Source organism: Mauremys reevesii, linkage group 17 (genome assembly GCF_016161935.1).
Source record: "Mauremys reevesii isolate NIE-2019 linkage group 17, ASM1616193v1, whole genome shotgun sequence".
NCBI classification, from domain to species: domain Eukaryota; kingdom Metazoa; phylum Chordata; order Testudines; family Geoemydidae; genus Mauremys; species Mauremys reevesii.
Window position 1 is genome coordinate 6,561,820 of NC_052639.1, and position 25,633 is coordinate 6,587,452.

A 25,633-nucleotide genomic window follows, 5' to 3' on the forward strand; every position below is an offset into this window, starting at 1 on the left:
ATGCTGTAAGACACTTGGGCCAATATGAAAAACCATCAGTATCATACCTAGAAACTACTCATTTGAAACCCCAGATATGTAAGTAAATCAGGAAATGTCTTGGAAGATGCAATTTAGTTTCTCTCTTTTATTTCTATATGGCTTGAGAGTGGGAGGGATAGCTTGGTGGTTTGAGCATTGCCCTACTAAGCTCAGGGCTGTGAGCTCAACCCCTGAGGGGGCCATTTAGGGATCTGGGGCAAAAATCTTTCTGGGGATTGGTCCTGCTTCAAGCAGGGGGTTGGACTAGGTGACCTCCTGATTTCCCTTCCACCCCTGATATTCTATGATGCCTTCTGACTAACCCCAGGTGCTTTTGTTTTGCTTGTAACCTTTATCTGGACCTTAAGAAAGCTATTCTTGGTGCTTAATCCTTGTATTTGCTCTTTTTAAATCTAGCAATAGCCTGAGTTCCCAGATGTATTTTCTTCCATTTTAAAAAATAAAATTTATCTTTTTAAGAACAGAATTGGAATTTTATGTCTTAAGAGGTTTGTGCACATTGTTGTGTTTGTTTGTTTGTTCAATTAGCTGGTGGCAACAGATGATTTCTTTTTTTTTCCTTTCTCAGCTCTTCCCCAGAGGTGGGGTGAAATTGATTGAGGGTACCCCACAGGAAGGAATTCCCAAGTGAGCCTTCCTGGATTCTCAAAGGGGTTCTGCACTTGAGTGGTGGCAGCATCTACCAATCCAAGGTCAGATAACAGTTGCAACCTTGGGAGTTTAATACAAGCCTGGAGTGGCCAGTATTAATTTTTAGAGTCTCATGGCCCCCACCATCTGCACTCAAAGTGCCAGAGTGGGAATCAGCCTTGACAGCAGGGCAGGGCGCGGGGGAACCAGTCCTGTGACTCCATGTTCCCCATTTGTAAAGGAAGGGCAGTCACACTCCTTGTCCTCACTAGCATAAAATCACTAAAGTGCATGAGGAACTCAGGCAGGGGCAGCCATAAAATGAGACAGAGAGCAGGGGGGTGAAGTATAGTGTCTAGAAAGCGACGCAGGAACTTGCCCTGCAGTTTTGTGGCACAGCCAGGCCTGGGCATGGAGAGAGGGTCTCCCAAAGCCATGGAGTTTAAGGCCAGACGGACCATTAGATCATCCAGTCTGACTTCCTGTGTCATGTGCACCATTCAGTGTCCCCAGGTAAAGGCCTTTGGCCTGGCTGTCCATTAGATGAGGGGCCATGATACTGCTTTGAGAGCCCTACTGGGATGGGGGCAGCATCCTGGCCTCCCCATCACAAAGAGTCAGGGAAAATGCTTGGGTAAGTGCCCTGTGAGGACAGCGCTGGGCGTTCACCCTTCACAGCGGGCATGTGACATAAGTCATGCACCAGTCAGGAAGCTCTCTGGGCTGCCGGGCCTGTCCCAGCCCAGTTCTGGAGGGCAGCTGTGTGGAGATGGTTATTGGGACAAAGCGGGAAGGGACAGTTCTAGGGGTGGGCAAGCCAGACGGTCGCCCTGAGTTCCAACTTCCAGGGGGCATCGTACCACTGTGCCACGGGGCATTTGCTCTGCTCTGATTGGCCAGCTGTTTTTGCTCTGCTGCTTGGCTGGACCTTTTCCCCCCGCTTTTCTCTGCTGGGGGGCTGGAGCTGGAGGGGCAGTAGATGATGTGAAGGCCTTTGTGCTTCCCCAGCCCCGTAGGCTGCAGCCTGCCTTGAGCAGGCACAGGGGGAATATGAGTAATGCAGCCCAGAGCCAGGGCTGTTGCCACAAGAGACGATCCAGTCACAGATCCCCCACAACTCCTCGGAAAGTGACTGTCTCATGTGAGGGCTGAGAACACAGGACCTTGGGAAGGTGTGAAGGGGAGATGGGGGTGGCGGCACTGTGAGGCTGGGAGACAGGCCTTGCTTCTGTCCTAGGGCTTGTTTTCCTACCTCAAAGCAGCTCTTGTAAAGTGTTCAGACCCCTCACTGGGCTCATCTGGGACAATGTGCCATGATGCACTGGAAGATGGGTTAGCGCTCAAATGCTTCAGTCTTTGCAGGAGTGATGAGCCGCTGTCGCCGTCCCCGCGAGGGCCCCCCCCCCCAGCATGCCCAACCCCCGCCCAGAACATTCCCCGCCCCCCCCAGCATGCCTGCCGCCCTACAAGAATGTCTGGGACCCCTCTCAGAGCATGCACCTCCCCCCAGCACTTTACACCTGGTCAGTCATTAATTTCCACAGTCCCTCTGCCTCATTAAAATCATTTCACAGAACCAAGGCAGAGGAGGAAGTGACTTGTTTGAGTGACACAGTAGGTTGGTGTCAGAGCTGGTAACAAGGGACATAGTTGTCAGTGGGGAAGGGGACCAAGGGATTGCAATGATAACACCTAGCTCCTCTGGGTAGATCTCAAAGGGCTTTGCAAAGGAGACAAGTACGATTATCCACATTTTACACATGGGGAAACTGAGGCATAGAGCAGGGTCAAGGTCACCCAGCAGGCCAGTGGCAGAGCCAGGACTGAATCCAGGATCTGTTGGCTCACAAACAAGTGTGCTAACCATGAGGCCACACTGCCTCCCACTGAGACTGGGTGTACAGAGCAGTAGGGGGAGCAGGTGAGATGGGGCAGAGGTGCATGCAGGGCTGTGCAAGCCAGGAACAGAAGAAGAGCAGGGGTGGGATGCACAGATTCAGGGGAAGGTGCAGAGGGAAAGGCGGGTTTTAGGAGGATTTAGTCAGCATTCCCTGGCTCACATTGCAGTGGGGTTTGGGTGGCCTTAAGGCAGGGGAAAGCAAAGTCCCAGGAAGACCAGCCCCTCTCCACCCAAGGCATCACAGCTGCTCTTCACCTGGCAGGCTCTGGATTAGGAACAAAGAGGACATCCCAAGTGATAAAGAACTGAGCAAAGTCTAACCCAAGAGAGTGATCTGTGTCCAGAAGCAAAATGACAGCAGCCAATACATGAGATTCATGCCGCTGCTGAAGAGCCTTATTAACCTGGTGGAAGAGTTCAATTATCTATAATGGTATCAGCAATTCAGTATGAGCCTGGGGCTATTGATGTAATGCACCAAAGACTGAATCAACTTAGTTCCTGCCCTTCTGGGGGTAGCCACAGGCTGAGCAAAAAGCACACTCTGGAGTCATCCTCCAGTGGGCAGGAGGTGTCACAAGGCATCATCAGAGGGGAGCTGAGGCGCTTATGAGGGACTGACGAGAAGACCTGAGGAAGAGCTCTGTGAATCTAGACAACTTGTCCCTTCCACCTACAGAAGCTGGTCCAATAAAAGACATTCCCTCCCCCACCTTGTCTCTCTAATATCCTGGGACCGACCCAGCTACAATATCACTGCAAACATCTTTGCTCTTGAGCCAATCCCCAGAGTCACAGATAATTCCCATAGCCACTTTGAGGAGGTTAGCTTCCATACACATAGCCAATTCCCTGCCCATTCCTGGTGGGCATCTCATCAAACTTCCAGCAAGTACTTTTCTCCTAAGAGTCATGGCCACCATGTCATCATTGGTGACCCTTATTATCTCTGTCTCGACTGCCTTCAGTGCCTCTACCAGAATGTTTCATTACCATGCAAATGGAAGCAAACCTTTTCACAGGCAAATTGTTACTACAGAGTAAAGCATATTAACCACCAAGATTTATATAGCAGGCTCAGTTCATAGCAGGCAGGCTGGGCTCTGCCGGATACTGGGGATGCTCAGCATGGTAATTAAATGTGCAAATAATACTCAATTGGGAGTTATAGCAGAAGCCAGCAAGGACAGAGAAATAATCCAGAAGGGCCTGGAGAAATTAGAAACATGGAGAGAAAATTTAATCTAGCAGGAAAAAAAAGAGGCAGAATGAGATTCAATGGCTCTGGGTTGCCTGCAGACAATTTCAGAATAGAACTACATTGTACATTTTTTCACAGGGAGGGTATTTACCCACTGGAACAGCTTACTCAGGAACATTGAGTATTCTCCATCACTTCCCATCTTTTGGTCAATACTCAGAGATTCATAGACTCGAAAGCCAGAAGTGACCATCATAACCAGGTGTGTCTTTCTAAAAGAGATTCTCCAGCTCAACCGGAAGTTATGGGCTTGATTCAGGAATCCCTGGGTGAGGTTTTCTGGCCTGTGCTACACAGTGGTCCCTTCTGGCTTTAAACATCTATGAGCATAGTAACATAAGGTGAATTAGCTTGGAAAAACGCAGCTACTAGCCCATGGCTTGAAGCATCGTGCAGGGAAAGGCCAGTGGTGCTCTCACCTCCGAGAAGCACGGAGAATAGGTATGCCATAGACTCAGACGGCAGGGAGCTGATGCTGCCCATGTGGGGAGGGGATCCCTGGACTGTACCTTATGCAAGCTATGTGGCCAGATCCCATTGCAGAAGGAGCAGACAGCCGATGCTTCCCACCCCATAAGGCTGGAGATTGGCTGCCTCTTTAGTATTGGGCCTCAGGTCAGATTGGGATCAAGGAACCAACTAGAGAAGACCCTCCCGCCTACCTCCTGTCCAACCCCCTGCTCCCTAGTTGGGAAGGGTGCATCAGCAGGAGGTGCCTGGGTCCTGCCTGGGGGGCAGGACACAATGAACTGAGGCTGCCCAGGGGAGGAACTGCATGGATGCCAATGGAATGAGGCCCAGCCCCGGGACATGACTGAATCCCTAGTAGCAGGTTCCCCAGGCCAGTGCTGTGAAGCTGGAATGCATGAGTGTGCAAGGACCTTTCACACACTCAGCTCCTCTGATACCAGACACCTCTGTGTTCTTGGGGAACCAGGGTGCAGTATCCAGCCTGACTCATGAAAGACTCCCCCCACCCCAGCCTCTGCTTAAACCAAAACCCATCAGAGGAAAAAAAAAACTTGCAGAGAGCAGTGAAGGGCGTTGGGAGACACACCTAGACCCCTCCTGACAAGGGTGACAAGATTAAGACATCTCCATTATCATACAGAATGGAGAGCAGAGACAACTCCCCTAGCCTCATCTGCATGCGGCGGGGAGCCCAGAGCCCTTTAAATCTCAGCCGCGGCCGGGAATCAGAGGGCTCTGGGCTGCCCACAGCGGCGGGGAGCCCAGAGCCCTTTAAATCCCAGCCGTGGCCGGGAATCAGAGGGCTCTGGGCTGTCTGCAGCCGCGGGGAGCCCAGAGCCCTTTAAATCTCAGCTGCGGATGGGAGTCAGAGGGCTCTGGGTTGCCCGCAGCGGCGGGGAGCCCAGAGCCCTTTAAATCTCAGCCGGGCCGGGAATCAGACGGCTCTGGGCTGTCTGCAGAGATTCCGAGCCCTGGCTGGGATTTAAAGGGCTCACGGCTCCCCACGGCTGCTGGCAGTCCAGGGCTGTTTCAATCCCGGCATGCAGCCGCTGTTTGCCCCCTCTCCAGACCTCTGCCGCAACTGCCCCCAGGACCCTCACCCCCTATCTAACACCGCTGGTCCTTATCCCCTGATACCCCTCTCCTGGGACTCCTGCCCCTAACTGCCCCCCAGGACACCACCCCCTATCTAACACCGCTGGTCCTTATCCCTTGATACCCCTCTCCTGGGACTCCTGCCCCTAACTGCCCCCCAGGACCCCACCCCCTATCTAAATGCTGCTGCTCCTTGTCCCCCGATTGTTCGCTCCCAAGACCCCTGCTCCAACTGCCCCTGGGGACCCCAGCCGCTATCTAAGCCTCCCTTCTCCTTGTCCCCAACTGCCCCTCCTGAGACCACCCCAGCTTTCCCCAGGACCCCACCCCACCTGTCCCCTGATAAACCCCTGGGACTCCCATGCCTATCCAACTGCTGCCTGTCTCCTGACTGCCCCCCTGAACCTCTGCCCCATCCAACCACCCCTGCTCCCTGTCCCTTGACTGTCCCCTGGAACTCCCTACTCCTTCTCCAACCCCAGCCCCCTTACCGTGACACTCAGACCAGCGTGTCTGGCTCCATTCAGCTCCAGACACACTGCTGCATACATCCTGCCGTGCTCCCCCGTGGAGCCCACAGGCCCCCCGCCCCAGCACCTGCCTTCCAGATTTGAACTCCTCAAAATTCAGGAGTGCTCAAGCTCAGTTTGGGCAGCTGTTACTTCATTTCTCCCAAATCAAATATACTGATCCACTGTAACTTGCTGTAGAAAAAGCAGGATAAAATTGAGCAAGAAATGCTTATTAGGACTGGAATTGCTATTTTCAACAGCCATTGCCTTTTTGTTTGTTTAAGGAAGACAGTGATATTGCATTGACAAATTCCCCATAGAAAGAAAGAGTGGAACAAAAGAATAATAAAGGCACCTCAACTTTTCCTCATTTATGGAGGACAGTCTTATAATATGCATCCAGATATCCTCCAATCTCACAAGCTGAAAATTGTTCCACTTTACTGCACCTCTGTAACCATATGGGAACCAGTCCTGTCTGTGTTTTGTGCACATCCAAAATTCCTGTTGAATGATCTGCCCTGGGAGTGTTACCAGTGACCCAGGGCTGGGGAGGCAGGAGGTGTGTGGGGGGGGAGGCACTGGTGTGGGGGAGCCCAAGGCTGGGGCATTGGTGGGGAGGAAAGGGGGAAGCCCAGTGCTGGGGTGGCAGGGGGTGTGGGTGGGGGGAGAGCCCAGGATGGGGGCAGCAGGAGGGTACAGGGGGGAGCCCAGAGCTGGGACAGGGGGCAGACAAATTTTTTTTGCTTGGGGCAGCAAAAAACCTAGAGCTGACACTGCCGGGTTCCCCCAGCCGCCGGAGCCCCGAGCCCTTTAATTTGACTCTGAGTGCTCCCAGCCACCTCTTCAGCTGGGAGCCCCCGGTTGATTTAAAATAAGGTATCACCTCCCCACCCCCAACCTTCCTCTCTCTGAGCAGACTGTCTCCAGGGAAAGAAGCTTACACCTTCCTGGGTCTGACCTCGGAGCATTCAGCATGCCCTTCCACATCATGCACTTTCCACAGCGAGTCTGCCCAGGCGGGTTCTGGGGCAACCAGAGGTCCCTGCACCCCAACTCCGCAGTCAGATTTGACTCTCAGCCAGACAGTAAAAGAGAAGGTTTATTAGATGATGGGAACACAGTTTAAACAGAGCTTGTTGGTACAGAAAACAGAACCCCTCTGTCAGGTCCATCTTGGGGGGTGGGGAGCCCAGAACCAAGTTCTGGGTCTCTCCCCATTTCCCCAGCCAGCTCCAAACTGACACTCCCTCCTCTGGCCTCTGTCTCTCTTCCGGACAAGGAGGCTACCTGATCTCTTTGTCCCCAACACCTTCAGTTGGCATCTTGCAGGGGAAACTGAGGCACCCACACAGTATTCAGAGAAAATATTAAGAACATTCCCACTTCATCACAACAGGTGCAACAAAATATAATACTGTATATTGAAGTAGGCAAGTGCTGCTTCTGACTTTCCACTTTTAATTGACCCTTGTAATCTTGTGGCACTGACGCGTTGTAGCTTCATTTTATATCGGCTTACAGGGCGGGAGCGGGGGGGCACCACCATTTTGGGCCCCACCAAAAATTATACAAACCTGCCGCCTATGCTCTCTTGCTGAACCTTACTCTTTTGTGTTTTTAGCTTCCCCCATTTACTCTGCAGCAACGCTTCTTTTACCTAAGCTAAAGATCCCTGCAGTGCCCAAAATACTGTGAGGTTTGCTCATCAAGTAGGTTCCTGCCAGTACAATTGTGTTGTGAAGGTGGGAATAGGGACGTGCTGAATCTGGGACACATAAGGGTAACAGCTTGAAAGTGCTGCTTGACCCAGTCCATGGAGCCACGGGCATATAAGGAGAGTCAGCTTGAAAGTGCTGCTTCATCCAGCCCAGTGAGTCCAGGGGTCAGCTTGACAGTGCTGATTGACCTGGTCCACTCAGACTTGCTCTGTTAATGTAGGGCTGGGTGGGTGGGTGGGGGCTCATCCGGTTCTTGGGCTGGAAAAGCCCAGCCCTGGGGAACCTAGGTCCTGCAGGATAGCTCCATTGGGAGGGGACTTGGAGAAGGGAGAAGTAGAGCTCCATATGAACACACAAAGTGACACAAGCAGCACATTGACAGAATTACAGAATCCCCTTCCCCAGAAAAGTAACCCGAATAAATGAGCCTACCCCAAAGTAAGGGGCAAATCTGGTAACACCTCCCACTAGGTCAGTCACAGCTCCCTCCTCCTTTCCCTGAATGTTTTGCACCTGGAAGTGCGGCACATGAAAGGACTACCATTAGCTCACTATTATCCCAGGCCTCATGAAAGCATCTCTTTGTACAGAGAGAACAACATCCGTAGATCCTTTGATCCTTGTGGGGGGGCTCCAGTCAAGACGGGGGCTAAGAGGAGCAGAGATGCCACATATTGCTCCTACTCTAACAGGAAAGAGACAGATCCAAATATGAAAGGCCCTGACAAAATCATCCTCTTGAGAAATCACTGAGCAGACTCCCCTTGTCCCCTACTCCACCCAGCCTTCCGCCTTTCTTAGCAGGGTGTCAGCTGCTCAGACCCCTTTTCACTCCTAGGCAGCCCATAGCTTTGCAGACACCTCTCCTTTCCTTTGTGTCATATAGGAGCTCCCAAACGCAAAGTGTCCTAGAACCAGAGTGACAGGATGGCCCAGTAGTTAGAGCACTAACTAGGCTTTGACAGACTCTGTCTTTGCTGTTCCCTTGTAAGCCAATGATCTGTTTGGCCATGACTCTGGCTGGGTATGTCTACACTACAGGATTATTCCAGTTTTACAGAAACCGATATTTGGAAACAGATTGTATAAAGTCAAGTGCACGCGGCCACACTAAGCACATTAATTCGGCGGTGTGCGTCCATGTACTGAGGCTAGCGTTGATTTCCGGAGCATTGTGTAAGCGGGGGAATGGTCCTGCTATTGTGGGGAACTTTCCTGGCTTCTGCACTACCCCGGTGAAGTGGGCTAGCGAAAGGATCTGAGCAGTGGTGAGCTGGAGCCGGTTCCCACAGGTTCCCAAGAACCGGGTTGCTAAAATTAAACCTCCGTGGAGAACCGGTTGTTAAAGGGCCAGGGGGTGGGCAAAGAACTCCAGTCCGCGGGCCAGACCATCCTGTTGCTCCCAGGATTCCCAGCTGGGGAGGCTAAGGCTCCCCCGGCCCTTCCCCGCTTCCCCCCAGCTGCAGCGGGGCCAGCCGCCGGCATCAGCTGGGCAGCTCAGCTGAGCTGAGTCATCCTGCTGCTTTGAGCTGCTGGCAAGGTAAGGGGAGGGCTGCAAGCTCGAAGGTTGCCGGGGGCAAGTGGGAAATTTGCCCCAGGCCCTGCAGGGGCCCCGGCCCCATGGGTATGTCTCCCCTGCCCCGGCCCCTCCCCTTTTATAGGGAACCGGTTGTTAAGATTTTGGCAGCTCATCACTGGATCTGAGTCCTCGCTCCCACTTCCTTTACCCAGAGGCCTCCCTGCTCTTGAGGCCTCCCCTTCCACTCTCCTGTCTGGCAGAGTCCTTGTAACCCCAACAAGGCTGGGCCCAGGATTCCTGGGGCTCGACCCCCAACCCTGCTGTGGTCTCCTAGGACAGGGGCTAGGGTGTCCCCACTCCGGGGTGCTCTCTTTGCACTGTGCACATCCCTGACCCACTGATCACATCATACAATTTAAAGCAAATACAAGTTATTTAATTAACACTTAATTTAAAAAAAGAATAAGGAAAAATGGGAAAGGTTAAAGGAAAACACATCACCCTGCTCGGGCAGGGAACATCACAAACAGTGTCTCTGGAACGTCAGGGCAGTTCACAGTCTGTTCCTTGTAGGTTCCAGGCCTCCTTCTCCAGCGCTGGCTGTGCGGCAGGGACGCTGTGGGTCGGACACTTGCTCTGGCGGTGGCCACACACCTCTGGGCTTTGGGTGGCAGGACCCTTCTCCCCAGTGCCAGCCCCCCAGTCAGGTTAAGATCCCCCTCCCAGCCTGGCCTGCATGGACCCTTGGCTGGAGCGTCTTTCTGCGCTGGGCCCTTTTACCAAGGTTCCCCCCGGCCCCTTGGCTGGCCCCAGTTGCTCACCACACCTGGCTCTGTGGCTGCAGCTCTGCTCCCAGCACAGGATCTGCTCCCCTGGGCTGTGCCTCTGGCTCTGTGGCTGCAGCTCTGCTCCCAGCACAGGATCTGCTGCCCCTGGGCTGTGCCTCTGGCTCTGTGGCTGCAGCTCTGCTCCCAGCACAGGATCTGCTCCCCTGGGCTGTGCCTCTGGCTCTGTGGCTGCAGCTCTGCTCCCAGCACAGGATCTGCTCCCCTGGGCTCGGTCTCTGGCTCTGTGGCTGCAGCTCTGCTCCCAGCACAGGATCTGCTGCCCCTGGGCTGTGCCTCTGGCTCTGTGGCTGCAGCCCTGCTCCCAGCACAGGATCTGCTGCCCCTGGGCTGTGCCTCTGGCTCTGTGACTGCAGCTCTGCTCCCAGCACAGGATCTGCTCCCCTGGGCTGTGCCTCTGGCTCTGTGGCTGCAGCTCTGCTCCCAGCACAGGATCTGCTCCCCTGGGCCGTGCCTCTGGCTCTGTGGCTGCAGCTCTGCTCCCAGCACAGGATCTGCTCCCCTGGGCCGTGTCTCTGGCTCTGTGGGTGCAGCTCTGTTCCCAGCACAGGATCTGCTGCCCCTGGGCTGTGCCTCTGGCTCTGTGGCTGCAGCTCTGTTCCCAGCACAGGATCTGCTCCCCCTGGGCTGTGCCTCTGGCTCTCTGGCTGCAGCTCTGCTCCCAGCACAGAATCTGCTCCCCTGGGCTGTGTCTCTGGCTCTGTGGCTGCAGCTCTGCTCCCAGCACAGGATCTGCTCCCCCTGGGTTGTGCCTCTGGCTCTCTGGCTGCAGCTCTGCTTCCAGCACAGGATCTGCTCCCCTGGTCTGTGTCTCTGGCTCTGTGGCTGCAGCTCTGGCCCCTCTGGATCTGGCCCAGCTCTGCTCTCCAGCTCAGCTTGGGCCCTGCTTTCTCCTTAGCTCAGCCCCACTCTGTCTGACTCAGGCAAAATCCTGCTCACACAGAGGATGGGACCCACCCTGGCCTTCTGTCTCCTTTTGATTAGCTGGCCTGCCCTGTCAATCAGGGTGACCTGGAGCATTGGCCTCTTCCCATTGTTCCTGGGGACTGTCAGTCTCAGGGTCCTGATTTGCCATCGATCCCTCCCCTTTTAGTGCTGGGAGCTAGCAACCAAACACCCCCACTGAATGTTAGTAAGGGGGCAACAGTCCCCTTACAATTGCACTGTGGGTAGCTATCCCATAGTTCCTGCAGTCTCCCCCACCCATTGGAATTCTGGGTTCAGATCCCAGTGCCTGATGGGACAAAAAACATTGTTGCGGGTGGTTCTGGGTACAGCCTCACCCCTCCCTCTGTGAAAGCAACGGCAGACAACCGTTTTGTGCCTTTTTTCCTGGGTGAACTGTGCAGATGCCATACCACAGCAAGCATGGAGCCTGCTCAGCTCAAGACAGCAATCATGGACGTTTTAAAGACCTCACACATTCTCGTGCAGTTTATGCTGAACCAGGACCCACAAAACCAGGCGAGGAGGAGGCGGTTACGGCAGCGCGGCGATGAGAGCGATGAGGACATGGACATGGACAGAGAATTCTCTCAATCTGCAGGCCCCAGCGCTTTGGAGATCCTGCTGGTAATGGGGCAGATTCTAGCCATTGAACGCCAAGTTTGGGCCCGGGAAACAAGCACTGACTGGTGGGACCGCATAGTGTTACAGGCGTGGGACGATTCCCAGTAGCTGCGAAACTTTCGCATGCCTAAGGGCACTTTCATGGAACTTTGTGATTTGCTTTCCCCTACCCTGAAACGCCAGAATACCAAGATGAGAGCAGCCCTCACAGTTGAGAAGCGAGTGGCAATAGCCCTCTGGAAGCTTGCAACGCCAGACAGCTACCGGTCAGTCGGGAATCAATTTGGAGTGGGCAAATCTACTGTGGGGGCTGCTGTGATGCACGTAGCCAATGCAATCACTGAGCTGCTGCTATCAAGGGTAGTGACTCTGGGAAATGTGCAGGTCATAGTGGATGGCTTTGCTGGAATGGGATTCCCTAACTGTGGTGGGGCGATAGATGGAACCCATATCCCTATCTTGGCACCGGAGCACCCGGGCACCCAGTACGTAAACTGCCAGGGGTACTTTTCAATGGTGCTGCAAGCACTGGTGGATTACAAGGGACGTTTCACCAACATCCACGTGGGATGGCCAGGAAGGGTCCATGACACTCGCATCTTCAGGAACACTAATCTGTTTAAACAGCTGCAGCAAGGGAATTACTTCCCAGACCATAAAATAACAGTTGGGGAGGTTGAAATGCCTGTCGTTATCCTGGGGGACCCAGCCTACCCCTTGATGCCATGGCTCATGAAGCCATACACAGGCAGCCTGGACAGTGGTCAGGAGCTGTTCAACTACAGGCTGAGCAAGTGCAGAATGGTGGTAGAATGTGCCTTTGGCCGTTTAAAGGGTCGCTGGCGCACATTACTGACTCGCTCAGACCTCAGCCAAACCAATGTCCCCTATGTTATTGCTGCTTGCTGTGTGCTCCACAATCTCTGTGAGAGTAAGGGGGAGACCTTTATGGCGGGGTGGGAGGCTGAGGCAAAACACCTGGCCGCTGATTACGTGCAGCCAGACACCAGGGCGATGAGAAGAGCACACCAGGAAGCGGTGCGCATCAGAGAAGCTTTGAAAACCAGTTTCATCACTGGCCAGGGTAGGATGTGACTGTTGTGTTTGTTTCTCCTTGATGAAAACCCATCCCCTTGATTGACTCATTCCCTGTAAGCAACCCGCCTTCCCCTTCGATCACAGCTTGCTTTCTAAGGAAATAAAGTCACTATCGTTTAAAAATCATGTATTCTTTATTAATTGATTATAAAAAGAGGGAGAGAACTGACAAGGTAGCCCAGGTGGGGTGTGGGAGGAGGATAGGAGGGAAGGAAAAGGCCACTAAAAAAGTTCAAAGTAATGAGAGCTTTTTGCTTGGGCTGTCCACGGGGGTGGAGTGGGCGGGTGCACGGAGCCTCCCCCCACGTGTTCTTACACGTCTGGGTAAGGAGGATGTGGAACATGGTGAGGGGGGAGGGTGGTTATACAGGGGCTGCAGCGGCACTCTGTGATCCCGCTGCCATTCCTGAAGCTCCACCAGACGCTGGAGCATGTCAGTTTGATCACGCACCAGCCCCAGCGTTGCATCCTGCCACCTCTCATCTTGAGCGTCTCTCCTCTCCTCACGTTTGTCCCTCATGGCCTCACTTTCACGGGCAGCTTTCCTGTACTGGGATAGGGTGACCTTCCACTCATTCAGATGAGCTCTTTCATTGCAGGTCGATTCCATGATTTCCGAGAACATTTCATCTTGCGTCCTTTTTTTTTGCCGCCTTATCTGAGATAGCCTTCGGGACGGAGGATGGAGGCTTGAAAAATTTGCAGCTGCAGGAGGGAGGGAAAAAAGGGAGAAAAGTATTTAAAAAGATACATTTTACAGAACAGTGCTTATACTCTTTCATGGTGACCAACACTATTCACATTACATAGCACATGTGATTTCAGTACAAGGTCGCATTTTGCATCTTAATATTGAGTGTCTGTGGCTTTGGTGTTAGAGATCACAGACGCAGGGCCAGGCAACAGAATTCGGCTTGCATGCAGCCATAGTAAGCCATTGTCTTTCGGCTTTTGCAGCCTTCATATATCCAGCACCTTCCTTTCCCACATACCAAGCAAAGCCCGTTGAGTGCTGTGGTTTTCCTGTTAACATGCAGCAGCAGAAACCAAACTAAGCCCCCCCACATCCAATTGTCTGGGATGATTGCTTTACCCCTCCCCCCACCACGTGACTGGTATCAGGAAGATGCCTGCTAGCCAAACGAAAAAGCTCAGCACCATTTCCCCACCCCCATCCCCACCCAGGCAAACAGCTAGGAGGATTTCTTTTAAGCCACAGGCAAACAGCCCAAAAGGAACGGCCACCTCAGTCTCCTTAATTAAGTTCCCATATTTCGACCAGGTTACCATGAACAATATCACTCTCCTGAGGATAACACAGCGAGATAAAGAACGGCTGTTGTTTGAATACCAGCAAACACCAGGACCATACACTGCCAGGCTTTGTCATGCAATGATACCAGGTTACTTGCTACTAGCATGGCGTGGTCAAGTGTCCTACCATGGAGGACGGAATAAAGCAGCGATGCCCAGAAACCTTCTGCAAAGGCTGTTGGAGTACCTCCAGGAGAGCTTCATGGAAATGTCCCTGGAGGATTTCTGCTCCATCCCCAGACACGTTAACAGACTTTTCCAGTAGCTGTACTGGCCATGAATGCATCCCAAGTCCTCAGGGCAAATTAATCATTGAAAAATGCTTGCTTTTAAACCATGTTTTATATTTACAAAGTTACACTCACCAGAGGTCCCTTCCATGGCTTCATTGTCTGGGATACTGCCTTGGGAGGGCTGGGGAGGGTACTTCCGTCAGGCTGAGAAAAAGGTCCTGGCTGTTGGGGAGAACAGTGTGCTGTGTGGTCTCCACAAGCTCGTCCTCCTCTTCATCTTCCCCGTCCCCAGAATCCTCAGGCATGGCTGAGATTACCCCCTCCTCGGAATCCACGGTCAGGGGTGGGGTAGTGGTGGCGGACCCCCCTAGAATTGCATGCAGCTCAGCGTAGAAGCGGCATGTTTGCGGCCCTGCCCCAGACCTTCCATTTGCTTCTTTGGTTTTATGATAGGCTTGTCTGAGCTCCTTAACTTTCACACGGCACTGTACTGAGTCCCTAGCGTGGCCTCTCTGCATCATGCTATTGGAGACTTTTTCAAAGGTTTTTTCATTTCATCTTTTGGAGCGTAGTTCTGCTAGCATGGAATCCTCTCCCCATATAGCGATCAGGTCCAGAACCTACCGTACAGTCCATGCTGGTGCTCTATTTCGATTCTCAGACTGCTTGGTTACCTGTGCTGATGAGCTCTGCATGGTCACCTGTGCTGGTGAGCTCTCCACGCTGGGTAAACAAGAAATGAAATTAAAAAGTTCACGGAGCTTTTCCTGTCTACCTGGCCAGTGCATCCGAGTTTAGACTGCTGTCCAGAGCAGTCAAAATGGTGCACTGTTGGGTAGCTCCCGGAGGCCAATACCATCGAATTGCGGCCACACTAACCCTAATCCAAAATGGCAATTCCGATTTCAGCGCTACTCCCCTCGTCGGGGAGGAGTACAGATATCGATATTAAGAGTCCTTTATATCGATATAAAGGGCTTCGTTGTGTGGATGGGTGCAGGTTAATGCAATTTAATGCTGCTAAATTCGATATAAACTCGTAGTGTAGACCAGGCCTCTTAGGTCCTTATCTGGCCCTCTTCACTACAGCAACTGACCGTCCCAATCTTTAAAATATTTACCCTCCCAACCTCCTTGTTTGGCAGGGCAGGGCTAGGAGGCCACTGGGAGCAGAGAACCAGAGGTTCCCAGGGTCCCATGGGAAGTGTGTAGCATAGCTGGGCACTGATCCCAGGTCTCACAAGACCTAGTGCACTAACCACTGGACCATTCTGCCTTTAACATAAGAACATAAGAAAGGCCGTACCGGGTCAGACCAAAGGTCCATGTAGCCCAGTATCTGTCTACCGACAGTGGCCAATGCCAGGTGCCCCTGAGGGAGTGAACCTAACAGGCAATGATCAAGTGATCTCTCTCCTGCCATCCATCTCCATCCTCTGACAAACAGAGGCTAGGGACACCATTCTTACCCATCCTGGCTAATAGCCATTTATGGACTTAGCCACCATGAATTTATCCAGTCCCCTTTTAAACATTGTTATAGTCCTAGCCTTCACAACCTCCTCAGGTAAGGAGTTCCACAAGTTGACTGTGCGCTGCGTGAAGAAGAACTTCCTTTTATTTGTTTTAAACCTGCTGCCTATTAATTTCATTTGGTGACCCCTAGTTCTTGTATTATGGGAATAAGTAAATAACTTTTCCTTATCCACTTTCTCAACATCACTCATGATTTTATATACCTCTATCATATCCCCTCTTAGTCTTCTCTTTTCCAAGCTGAAGAGTCCTAGCCTCTTTAATCTTTCCTCATATGGGACCCTCTCCAAACCCCTAATCATTTTAGTTGCCCTTTTCTGAACCTTTTCTAGTGCTAGAATATCTTTTTGAGGTGAGGAGACCACATCTGTACACAGTATTCGAGGTGAGGGCATACCATGGATTTATATAAGGGCAATAATATATTCTCAGTCTTATTCTCTATCCCCTTTTTAATGATTCCTAACATCCTGTTTGCTTTTTTGACCACCTCTGCACACTGCGTGGACATCTTCAGAGAACTGTCCACGATGACGCCAAGATCTTTTTCCTGACTCGTTGTAGCTAAATTAGCCCCCATCATATTGTATGTATAGTTGGGGTTATTTTTTCCAATGTGCATTACTTTACATTTATCCACATTAAATTTCATTTGCCATTTTGTTGCCCAATCACTTAGTTTTGTGAGATCTTTTTGAAGTTCTTCACAATCTGCTTTGGTCTTAACTATCTTGAGTAGTTTAGTATCATCTGCAAACTTTGCCACCTCACTGTTTACCCCTTTCTCCAGATCATTTATGAATAAATTGAATAGTATTGGTCCTAGGACTGACCCCTGGGGAACACCACTAGTTACCTCTCTCCATTCTGAGAATTTACCATTAATTCCTACCCTTTGTTCCCTGTCCTTTAACCAGTTCTCAGTCCATGACAGGACCTTCTCTTTTATCCCATGACAGCTTAATTTACGTAAGAGCCTTTGGTGAGGGACCTTGTCAAAGGCTTTCTGGAAATCTAAGTACACTATGTCCACTGGATCCCCCTTGTCCACATGTTTGTTGACCACTTCAAAGAACTCTAATAGATTAGTAAGACACGATTTCCCTTTACAGAAACCATGTTGACTATTGCTCAACAGTTTATGTTTTCCTATGTGTCTGACAATTTTATTTTTAACTATTGTTTCGACTAATTTGCCCGGTACCGACGTTAAACTTACCGGTCTGTAATTGCCGGGATCACCTCTAGAGCCCTTATTAAATATTGGCGTTACATTAGCTAACTTCCAGTCACTGGGTACCGAAGCCGATTTAAAGGACAGGTTACAAACCTTAGTTAATAGATCCGCAACTTCACATTTGAGTTCTTTCAGAACTCTTGGGTGAATGCCATCTGGTCCCGGTGACTTGTTAATGTTGAGTTTATCAATTAATTCCAAAACCTCCTCTAGTGACACTTCAATCTGTGACAGTTCCTCAGATTTGTCACCTACAAAAGCCAGCTCAGGTTTGGGAATCTCCCTAACATCCTCAGCCATGAAGACTGAAGGAAAGAATCCATTTAGTTTCTCTGCAATGACTTTATCGTCTTTAAGCGCTCCTTTTGTATTTCGATCGTCAAGGGGCCCCACTGGTTGTTTAGCAGGCTTCCTGCTTCTGAAGTACTTAAAAAACATTGTGTTATTACCTTTGGAGTTTTTGGCTAGCCGTTCTTCAAACTCCTCTTTGGCTTTTCTTATTACACCCTTGCACTTAAGTTGGCAGTGTTTGTGCTCCTTTCTATTTGCCTCACTAGGATTTGACTTCCACTTTTTAAAGGAAGTATTTTTATCTCTCACTGCTTCTTTTACATGCTTGTTAAGCCACGGTGGCTCTTTTTTAGTTCTTTTACTGTGTTTCTTAATTTGGGGTATACATTGAAGTTGGGCCTCTATTATGGTGTCTTTAAAAAGGGCCCATGCAACTTGCAGGGATTTCACTTTAGTCACTGTACCTTGTAACTTTTGTTTAACTAACCCCCTCATTTTTAATAGTTCCCCCTTTTGAAATTAAATGCCACAGTGTTGGGCAGTTGAGATGTTCTTCCCTCCACAGGGATGTTGAATGCTATTGTATTATGGTCACTATTTCCAAGCGGTCCTGCTATAGTTACCTCTTGGACCAGCTCCTGCGCTCCACTCAGGATTAAATCTAGAGTTGCCTCTCCTCTTGGGGGTTCCTGTAGCAGCTGCTCCATGTCTTACTAGCCCAGGAGCTATGGAAAATCCCACCAAGCACATCTTTAGTGCCTGGTACCTTTACAAATCTGACCCTCCTCTGGAACAGAGCGGGAGCCGAGCGATTGTTCTTGCTTTAATCTTAGCTCGGCCTCTGAAATCTTTCTTTTTGGTCACTTTTCAGGTTTGCTGATATGTGGCCTGGCTTTTGAGCTGTTCTCCCCAAAGCTCAGGGTGACGGCACCGTTACTGGTGCGTGGCTAACCCCGCAGGCGCAGGGATGTGCACCAGGAGCCAGAATGTGAACCCCTGCCTCATGCTGGTGACTGTTTCCTCATATCAGGATCATCCTCCAGCCCTAGCAGGATGCTGGGGCTATATGCTTGTGCCCTCTAAGTCTAGGAATTCCATAGTGAAGGCTGCATGCACACTCTTAACTCTGCCCCCGGTGTGTGTCTGCTTCATTTCAGTGCAGGGGTTCTACAGAGCCAGGGCCAATGTCTCTGGGGACACAATTCATTGGGAGAGCCCTGCTGAGATGTCTTCTCTGCCTCTGGAGTGGGTTTGTTTACACACAGCATCTAGAGCAACGAGCTGTGCTGGCCGCCTACTGCTTTCCTGCTCCCATCCAGGCCTCACTAGCAAGCTCCTTCCTTCACGATGAAACCTGTGGGGAGACTCCCCCACGGGTGCAGATCATCCAACAGCCGGTAGGTAAATCCTGGAGACCGATCTGCAGATTAAGGTCTTGCTGAGTTGCTCATGCGTGGGCAGCTATGGGGCAGCCAGGTCCTGATTGCTCAGGTTGGGCTTGCCTTTGCCTTTGCCCTGGTGAGAGATGTTCAGGGCACTGCGTTTCTAGCTGTCCCTCCACTTCTCTGCCAGGACTGCTGGTGACAGTGTCTGCCCCCAGGAGACCTAATGTCCTGGGATCTCTGATGGGGCCAGGGCTGGGGAGGAGACTAGAGTGAGACGAGGGGGGCCAGGTGTGGGGTAATCAGGGGAGGGACTGGGATGAGGTGGGGGGCAGTTGGGGAGTTGGAATGGGAGTGAGCGGGCTGGGGGAACCCGGGCCAGGAGTGGGGGGCAGTGCGGCAACTCTGTCTGGACACGGACACTTTGAACATTAGCTAGCCCAGTGCAGTCTGACAATAATGCAAATCTTTAGACCTACATAAAAAAATCTGGCAGATTAAATTATTTTTCTGGCAACTGCAAATCCATAAAAAAACAGCCAGGCTGGTCAAATACTACCCAGGTGGTAACCCCAGGTGTGGGGGGAGGGGGGCGTTGGGGTGAGGTGAGGCTTTGAGTTGGGTGGGATTGGGGTAGGAGGGTTGGGGGTGAGGTGGGAGAGGGGTGGGGGTGGGGTGAGGAGGGGCGTTGGGTGGGATTGGGGAGGTTGGGGTGAGGTGTGGGGTTGGGGTGAGCTGAGGCTGAGAGTTGGGTGGGATTAGGGTGGAGCGAGGGTGGGGTGAGGTGGGGTTGGGGTGAGCTGAGGCTGGGAGTTGGGTGGGATTGGGGTCGGAGGGTTGGGGTGAGGTGTGGGGTTGGGGTGAGCTGAGGCTGGGAGTAGGGTGGGATTGGGGTGGAGCGCGGGTGGGGTGAGGTGTGGGGGTTGGGGTGAGCTGAGGCTGGGAGTTGGGTGGGATTGGGGTGGAGCGATGGTGGGGTGAGGTGTGGGGGTTGGGGTGAGCTGAGGCTGGGAGTTGGGTGGGAGTAGGGTGGAGCGAGGGTGGGGTGTGGTGTGGGGGTTGGTGTGAGCTGAGGCTCGGAGTTGGGTGGGATTGGGGTAGGAGTGAGGTGTGGGGGTTTGGGTGAGCTGAGGCTTGGAGTTGGGTGGGATTGGGGTAGGAGGGTTGGGGTGAGGTGTGGGGGTTGGGGTGAGCTGAGGCTGGGAGTTGAGTGGGATTTGGGTAGGAGGGTTGGGGTAAGGTGGGGGGGGTTGGGGTGAGCTGAGGCTGGGAGTTGGGTGGGAGTGGGGTGGAGCGAGGTGGGGTGAGGTGTGGGGTTGGGGTAAACTGAGGCTGGGAGTTGGGTGGGATTGGGGTGGAGCGAGGGTGGGGTGAGGTGCGGGGGTTGGGGTGAGCTGAGGCTGGGAGTCGGGTGGGATTGGGGTGGAGCGAGGGTGGGGTGAGGTGTGGGGTTGGGGTGAGCGAAGGCTGGGAGTTGGGTGGGAGTGGGGTGGAGCGAGGTGGGGTGAGGTGTGGGGTTGGGGTGAGCTGAGGCTGGGAGTTGGGTGGGATTGGGATGGAGCGAGGTGGGGTGAGGTGCGGGGGTTGGGGTGAGCTGAGGCTGGGAGTCGAGTGGGAGTGGGGTAGAGCGAGGGTGGGGGGAGGTGTGTGGGTTGGGGTGAGCGGTGGCTGGGAGTTGGGTGGGATTGGGGTGGAGCTCGGGTGAGGTGGGGGGGTGGGGGTGAGCTGAGGCTGGGAGTTGGGTGGGATTGGGATGGAGCGAGGGTTGGGTGAGGTGTGGACTTTGGGGTGAGCTGAGGCTGGGAGCTGGGTGGGAGTGGGGTGAAGCGAGGGTAGGGTGAGGTGGGGGGGTTGGGGTGAGCTGAGGCTGGGAGTTGGGTGGGATTGGGGTGGAGCGAGGGTGGGGTGAGGTGTGGGGATTGGGGTGAGCTGAGGCTGGGAGTTGGGTGGGTTGGGGTAGGAGGGTTGGGGTGAGGTGTGGGGTTTGGGGTGAGCTGAGGCTGGGAGTTGGGAGGGAGTGGGGTGAAGCGAGGGTAGGGTGAGGTGGGGGGTTTGGGGTGAGCTGAGGCTGGGAGTTGGGAGGGAGTGGGGTGAAGCGAGGGTGGGTTGAGGTGGGGGGGTTGGGGTGAGCTGAGGCTGGGACTTGGGTGGGATTGGAGTAGGAGGGTTGGGGTGAGGTGTGGGGGTTGGGGTGAGCTGAGGCTGGGAGTTGGGTGGGATTGGGATGGAGCGAGGTGGGGTGTGGTGTGGGGTTTGGGGTGAGCTGAGGCTGGGTGTTGGGTGGGAGTGGGGTGAAGCGAGGGTAGGTTGAGGTGGGGGGGTTGGGATGAGCTGAGGCTGGGAGTTGGGTGGGATTGGGGTGGAGCGAGAGTGGGGTGAGGTGTGGGGATTGGGGTGAGCTGAGGCTGGGAGTTGGGTGGGATTGGGGTAGGTGGGTTGGGGTGAGGTGTGGGGTTTGGGGTGAGCTGAGGCTGGGAGTTGGGAGGAGTGGGGTGAAGCGAGGGTAGGGTGAGGTGGGGTTGGGGTAAGCTGAGGCTGGGAGTTGAGAGGAGTGGGGTGAAGCGAGGGTGGGGTGAGGTGTGGGGTTGGGGTGAGCTAAGGCTGGGAGTTGGGTGGGATTGGGGTAGGAGGGTTGGGGTGAGGTGTGGGGTTTGGGGTGAGCTGAGGCTGCGAGTTGGGTGGGAGTGGGGTGGGGCGAGGGTGGGGTGAGGTGTGGGGTTGGGGTAAGCTGAGGCTGGGAGTTGGGTGGGATTGGGGTGGGGCAAGGGTGGGGTGAGGTGGGGTTGGGGTGAGCTGAGGCTGGGAGTTGGGTGGGAGTGGGGTGGGGCGAGGGTGGGGTGAGGTGTGGGGTTGGGTGAGCTGAGGCTGGGAGTTGGGTGGGAGTGGGGTGGGGCGAGGTGGGGTGAGGTGTGGGGTTGGGTGAGCTGAGGCTGGGAGTTGGGTGGGATTGGGGTAGAGCGAGGTGGGGTGAGGTGTGGGGTTGGGGTGAGCTGAGGCTCAGAGTTGGGTGGGATTGGGGTAGGAGTGAGGTGTGGGGGTTTGGGTGAGCTGAGGCTGGGAGTTGGGTGGGATTGGGGTAGGAGGGTTAGGGTGAGGTGTGGGGGTTGGGGTGAGCTGAGGCTGGGAGTTGGGTGGGATTGGGGAGGGTGGGGTGAGGTGTGGGCGTTGGGGTGAGCTGAGGCTGGGAGTTGGGTGGGATTAGGGTGGAGCGAGGTGGGGTGAGGTGTGGGGTTGGGGTGAGCTGAGGCTGGGAGTTGGGTGGGATTGGGGTGGAGCGAGGGTGGGGTGAGGTAGGAGGGGTTGGGGTGTGGTGAGGATGGGAGTTGGGTGGGATTGGGGAGGTTGGGGTGAGGTGGGGTTGGGGTGAGCTGAGGCTGGGAGTTGGGTGGGATTGGGGTGGGGCGAGGTGGGGTGAGGTGGGGTTGGGGTGAGCTGAGGCTGGGAGTTGGGTGGGATTGGGGTGGAGCGATGGTGGGGTGAGGTAGGAGAGGGGTTGGGTTGTGGTGAGGATGGGAGTTGGGTGGGATTGGGGAGGTTGGGGTGAGGTGGGGTTGGGGTGAGCTGAGGCTGGGAGTTGGGTGGGATTGGGGTGAAGCGAGGTGGGGTGAGGTGGGGGTTGGGGTGAGCTGAGGCTGGGAGTTGGGTGGGATTGGGGTGGAGCGAGGTGGGGTGAGGTGGGGTTGGGGTGAGCTGAGGCTGGGAGTTGGGTGGGAGTGGGGTGGGGGGGGTGAGGTGGGGGGGTTGGGGTGAGCTGAGGCTGGGAGTTGGGTGGGATTGGGGTAAGGGAGGGTGGGGTGAGGTGGGGGGGTTGGGGTGAGCTGGGGCTGGGAGGGGGGTGGGAGTGGGGTGGGGCGAGGGGGGGGTGAGGGGGGGGGTGGGGTGAGCTGAGGCTGGGAGTTGGGTGGGATTGGGGTAAGGGGAGGTTGGGGTGAGGTGGGCTATGGGGGGCTGTGGAGGCGGTTTGGGCTGGGACTAGGCTCCTTGTGAGATTCCCCCTGGACTGCTCCTGGCTCTGCAGGGCGTGAGGCTCTGTCCAGAACCCTCGCCCACAAGGGCAGAGAGTCATCCAGGGCGGCCCCGGGCTGAGGCCTCCCAGCCATGGCTGTGCTGCCAGGCGGCAGCAGCCGGCTCTGCGCTCACTGTGGGGCTCACCCTCCAGAGGGGTGGCATGGGGCTCAGGGTAGGGCTCAGCCACCCTTCCCCTCATCCCACCCCCAGACCTGCCACCCCGATAACCCCCCTGCCCAGTCCTGCCTCCCCCAATCGCCCCATCCCTGCTTCCCCAATCACACCCACCCCAGCCCGGCCTCCCCAATTACGCCCCGCTCCCAGCCCTGCTTCCCAATCACCCCACCCCACTCCTGCCTCACCCCAATCGCCCCAGCCCTGCTTCCCAATCACCCCCACCTCCAGCCCTGCCTCTCCCCAAGTGCCCCAGCCCTGCCTCCCCAATCGCCCCCACAGCCCTGCTTGCCCAATCACCCCACCCCAGCCCTGCCTCCCCAATCACCCCCAGCCCTGCCTCCCCAATAACCTCCCACCCCCAGCCCTGCTTCCCAATCACCCCACCACCAGTCCTGCCTCCCCCAATCGCCCCCAGCCCTGCCTCCCCAATCACCCCCACCACCAGTCCTGCCTCCCCAATCACCCCCAGCCCTGCTTCCCCAATCACCCCCACCACCAGTCCTGCCTCCCCCAATCGCCCCAGCACTGCTTCCCCAATCACCCCCACCCCAGCCCTGCCTCCCCAATAACCTCCCCATCCCCAGCCCTGCCTCCCCAATAACCCCACTCCCAGCCCTGCTTCCCAATCACCCCACCCCAGCCCTGCCTCCCCAATCACCACCCCAGCCCTGCCTCCCCAATCACCCCCACCCCCAGCCCTACTTCCCAATCACCCCCAGCCCTGCCTCCCCCATTCGCCCCCCACTCCCAGCCCTGCCTCCCCAATCACCCCCCCAGTCCTGCCTCCCCCCAATCACTCCCGGCTCCCATCCCTGCTTCCCAATCACCCCCAGTCCTGCCTCTCCCCAATTACCCCCAGCCCTTCCTCCCCAATCACCCCCTCCCAGCCCTGCCTCCCCCAACCACACCCCACCCCCAGTCCTGCCTCCCCCAATCGCCCCCGCTCCGAGCCCTCCGTCCCCAATCACCCCCACTCCCAGCATTGCCTCCCCAATCACCCCACTCCCGGCCCTGCCTCCCCCAATTGCCCCCGCTCCGAGCCATGCCTCCCCCAATCACCCCACACTCCCAGCCCTGCCCCACAATCACCCCACTCCCAGCCCTTCCTCCCCAATCGCCCCACTCCCAGCCCTGCCAACCCCAATCACCCCCACTCCCAGCCCTGCCTCCCCAATCGCCCCACTCCCAGCCCTACCTCCCCAATCACCCCCACTCCCAGCCCTGCCTCCCCCAATCGCCCCCAGCCCTGCCTCCCCAATCACCCCACTCCCAGCCCTGCCTCCCCAATCGCCCCCACTCCCAGCCCTGCCTCCCCAATCGCACTCCACTCCCAGCCCTGCCTCCCCAATCACCCCACCCTCAGCCCTGCCTCCCGAATCACCACCGCTCCCACCCCTGGCTCCCCAATCACCCCAGGCTCCCAGCCCTGCCTCCCCAATCGCCCCGCTCCCAGCCCTGCCTCCCCTAATCGCCCCCAACCCTGCCTCCCATTCAGCAACCCAATCCCAGCCTTGCCTCCCCAATCGCCCCTGCTCCCCATCCTACCTCCCCAATCACCCCTACTCCCAGCCCTGCCTCCCCAATCACCCCACCTCAGCCCTGCCTCCCACAATCACCACCCCGCTCCCACCCCTGGCTCCCCAATCACCCCCGCTCCCAGCCCTGCCTCCCCCAATCGCCCCCAGCCCTCCTCCCCAATCACCCCCGCTCCCACCCCTGGCTCCCCAATCACCCCTGCTCCCAGCCCTGCCTCCCCAATCGCGCCCCCGCTCCCAGCCCTGCCTCCCCCCAATCGCCCCCCCAGCCCTGCCTCCCCAATCACCCCCACTCCCAGCCCTGCCTCCCCCAATCGCCCCCAGCCCTGCCTCCCCAATAACCCCCACTCCCAGCCCTTCCTCCCCAATCACCACCCCGCTCCCACCCCTGGCTCCCAATCACCCCCGCTCCCAGCCCTGCCTCCCCAATCGCCACCCCACCCCTGCTCCCCAATCACCCCACTCCCAGCCCTGCCTGCCTCCCCAATCGCCCCTACTCCCAACCCTGCCTCCCAATCACTCCCCACTCCCAGCCCTGCCTCCCCAATCGCCCCCACTATCAGCCCTCCTCCCCAATCACCCCGCTACCAGCCCTGCCTCCCAATCACCCCACTCTCAGCCCTGCCTCCCCAAACACCCCCACTCCCAGCCCTACCTCCCCCAATCGCCCCCACTCCCAGTGCTACCTCCCAATCGCCCCCACTCTCAGTCCTGCCTCCCCCAATCACCCCCACCGCTACCAGCCCTGGCTCCCCAATCGCCCCACTCCCAGCCCTGCCCCCAATCACACCCCCGCTCCCAGCCCTGGCTCCCAATCACCCCCACCCCAGTCCTGCCTCCCCCAATCGTCCCCAGCCCTGCCTCTCCATCACCCTCCACTCCCAGCCCTGCCTCCCCAATCACCCCCACTCCCAGCCCTGCCTCCCCAATCACCCCACTCCCAGCCCTGCCTCCCCAATCACCCCAGCCCTGCCACCCCAATTGCCCCCGCTCCCAGCCCTGCCTCCCCAATCACTCCCACCCCAGTCCTGCCTCCCCAATCACCCCCACTCCCAGCCCTACCTCCCCCAATCACTCCCCAGCCCTGACTCCCAATCGCCCCCTGCTCCCAGCCCTGCCTCCCCAATCACCTCTCCCTCCCAGCCCTGTCTCCCCAATCACCCCCATTCCCAGCCCCGCCTCCCCCCAATCACCCCCAGCCCTCCCTCCCCCAATCACCCCCCAGCCCTGCCTCCCGAATCGCTCCCCCGCTCCCAG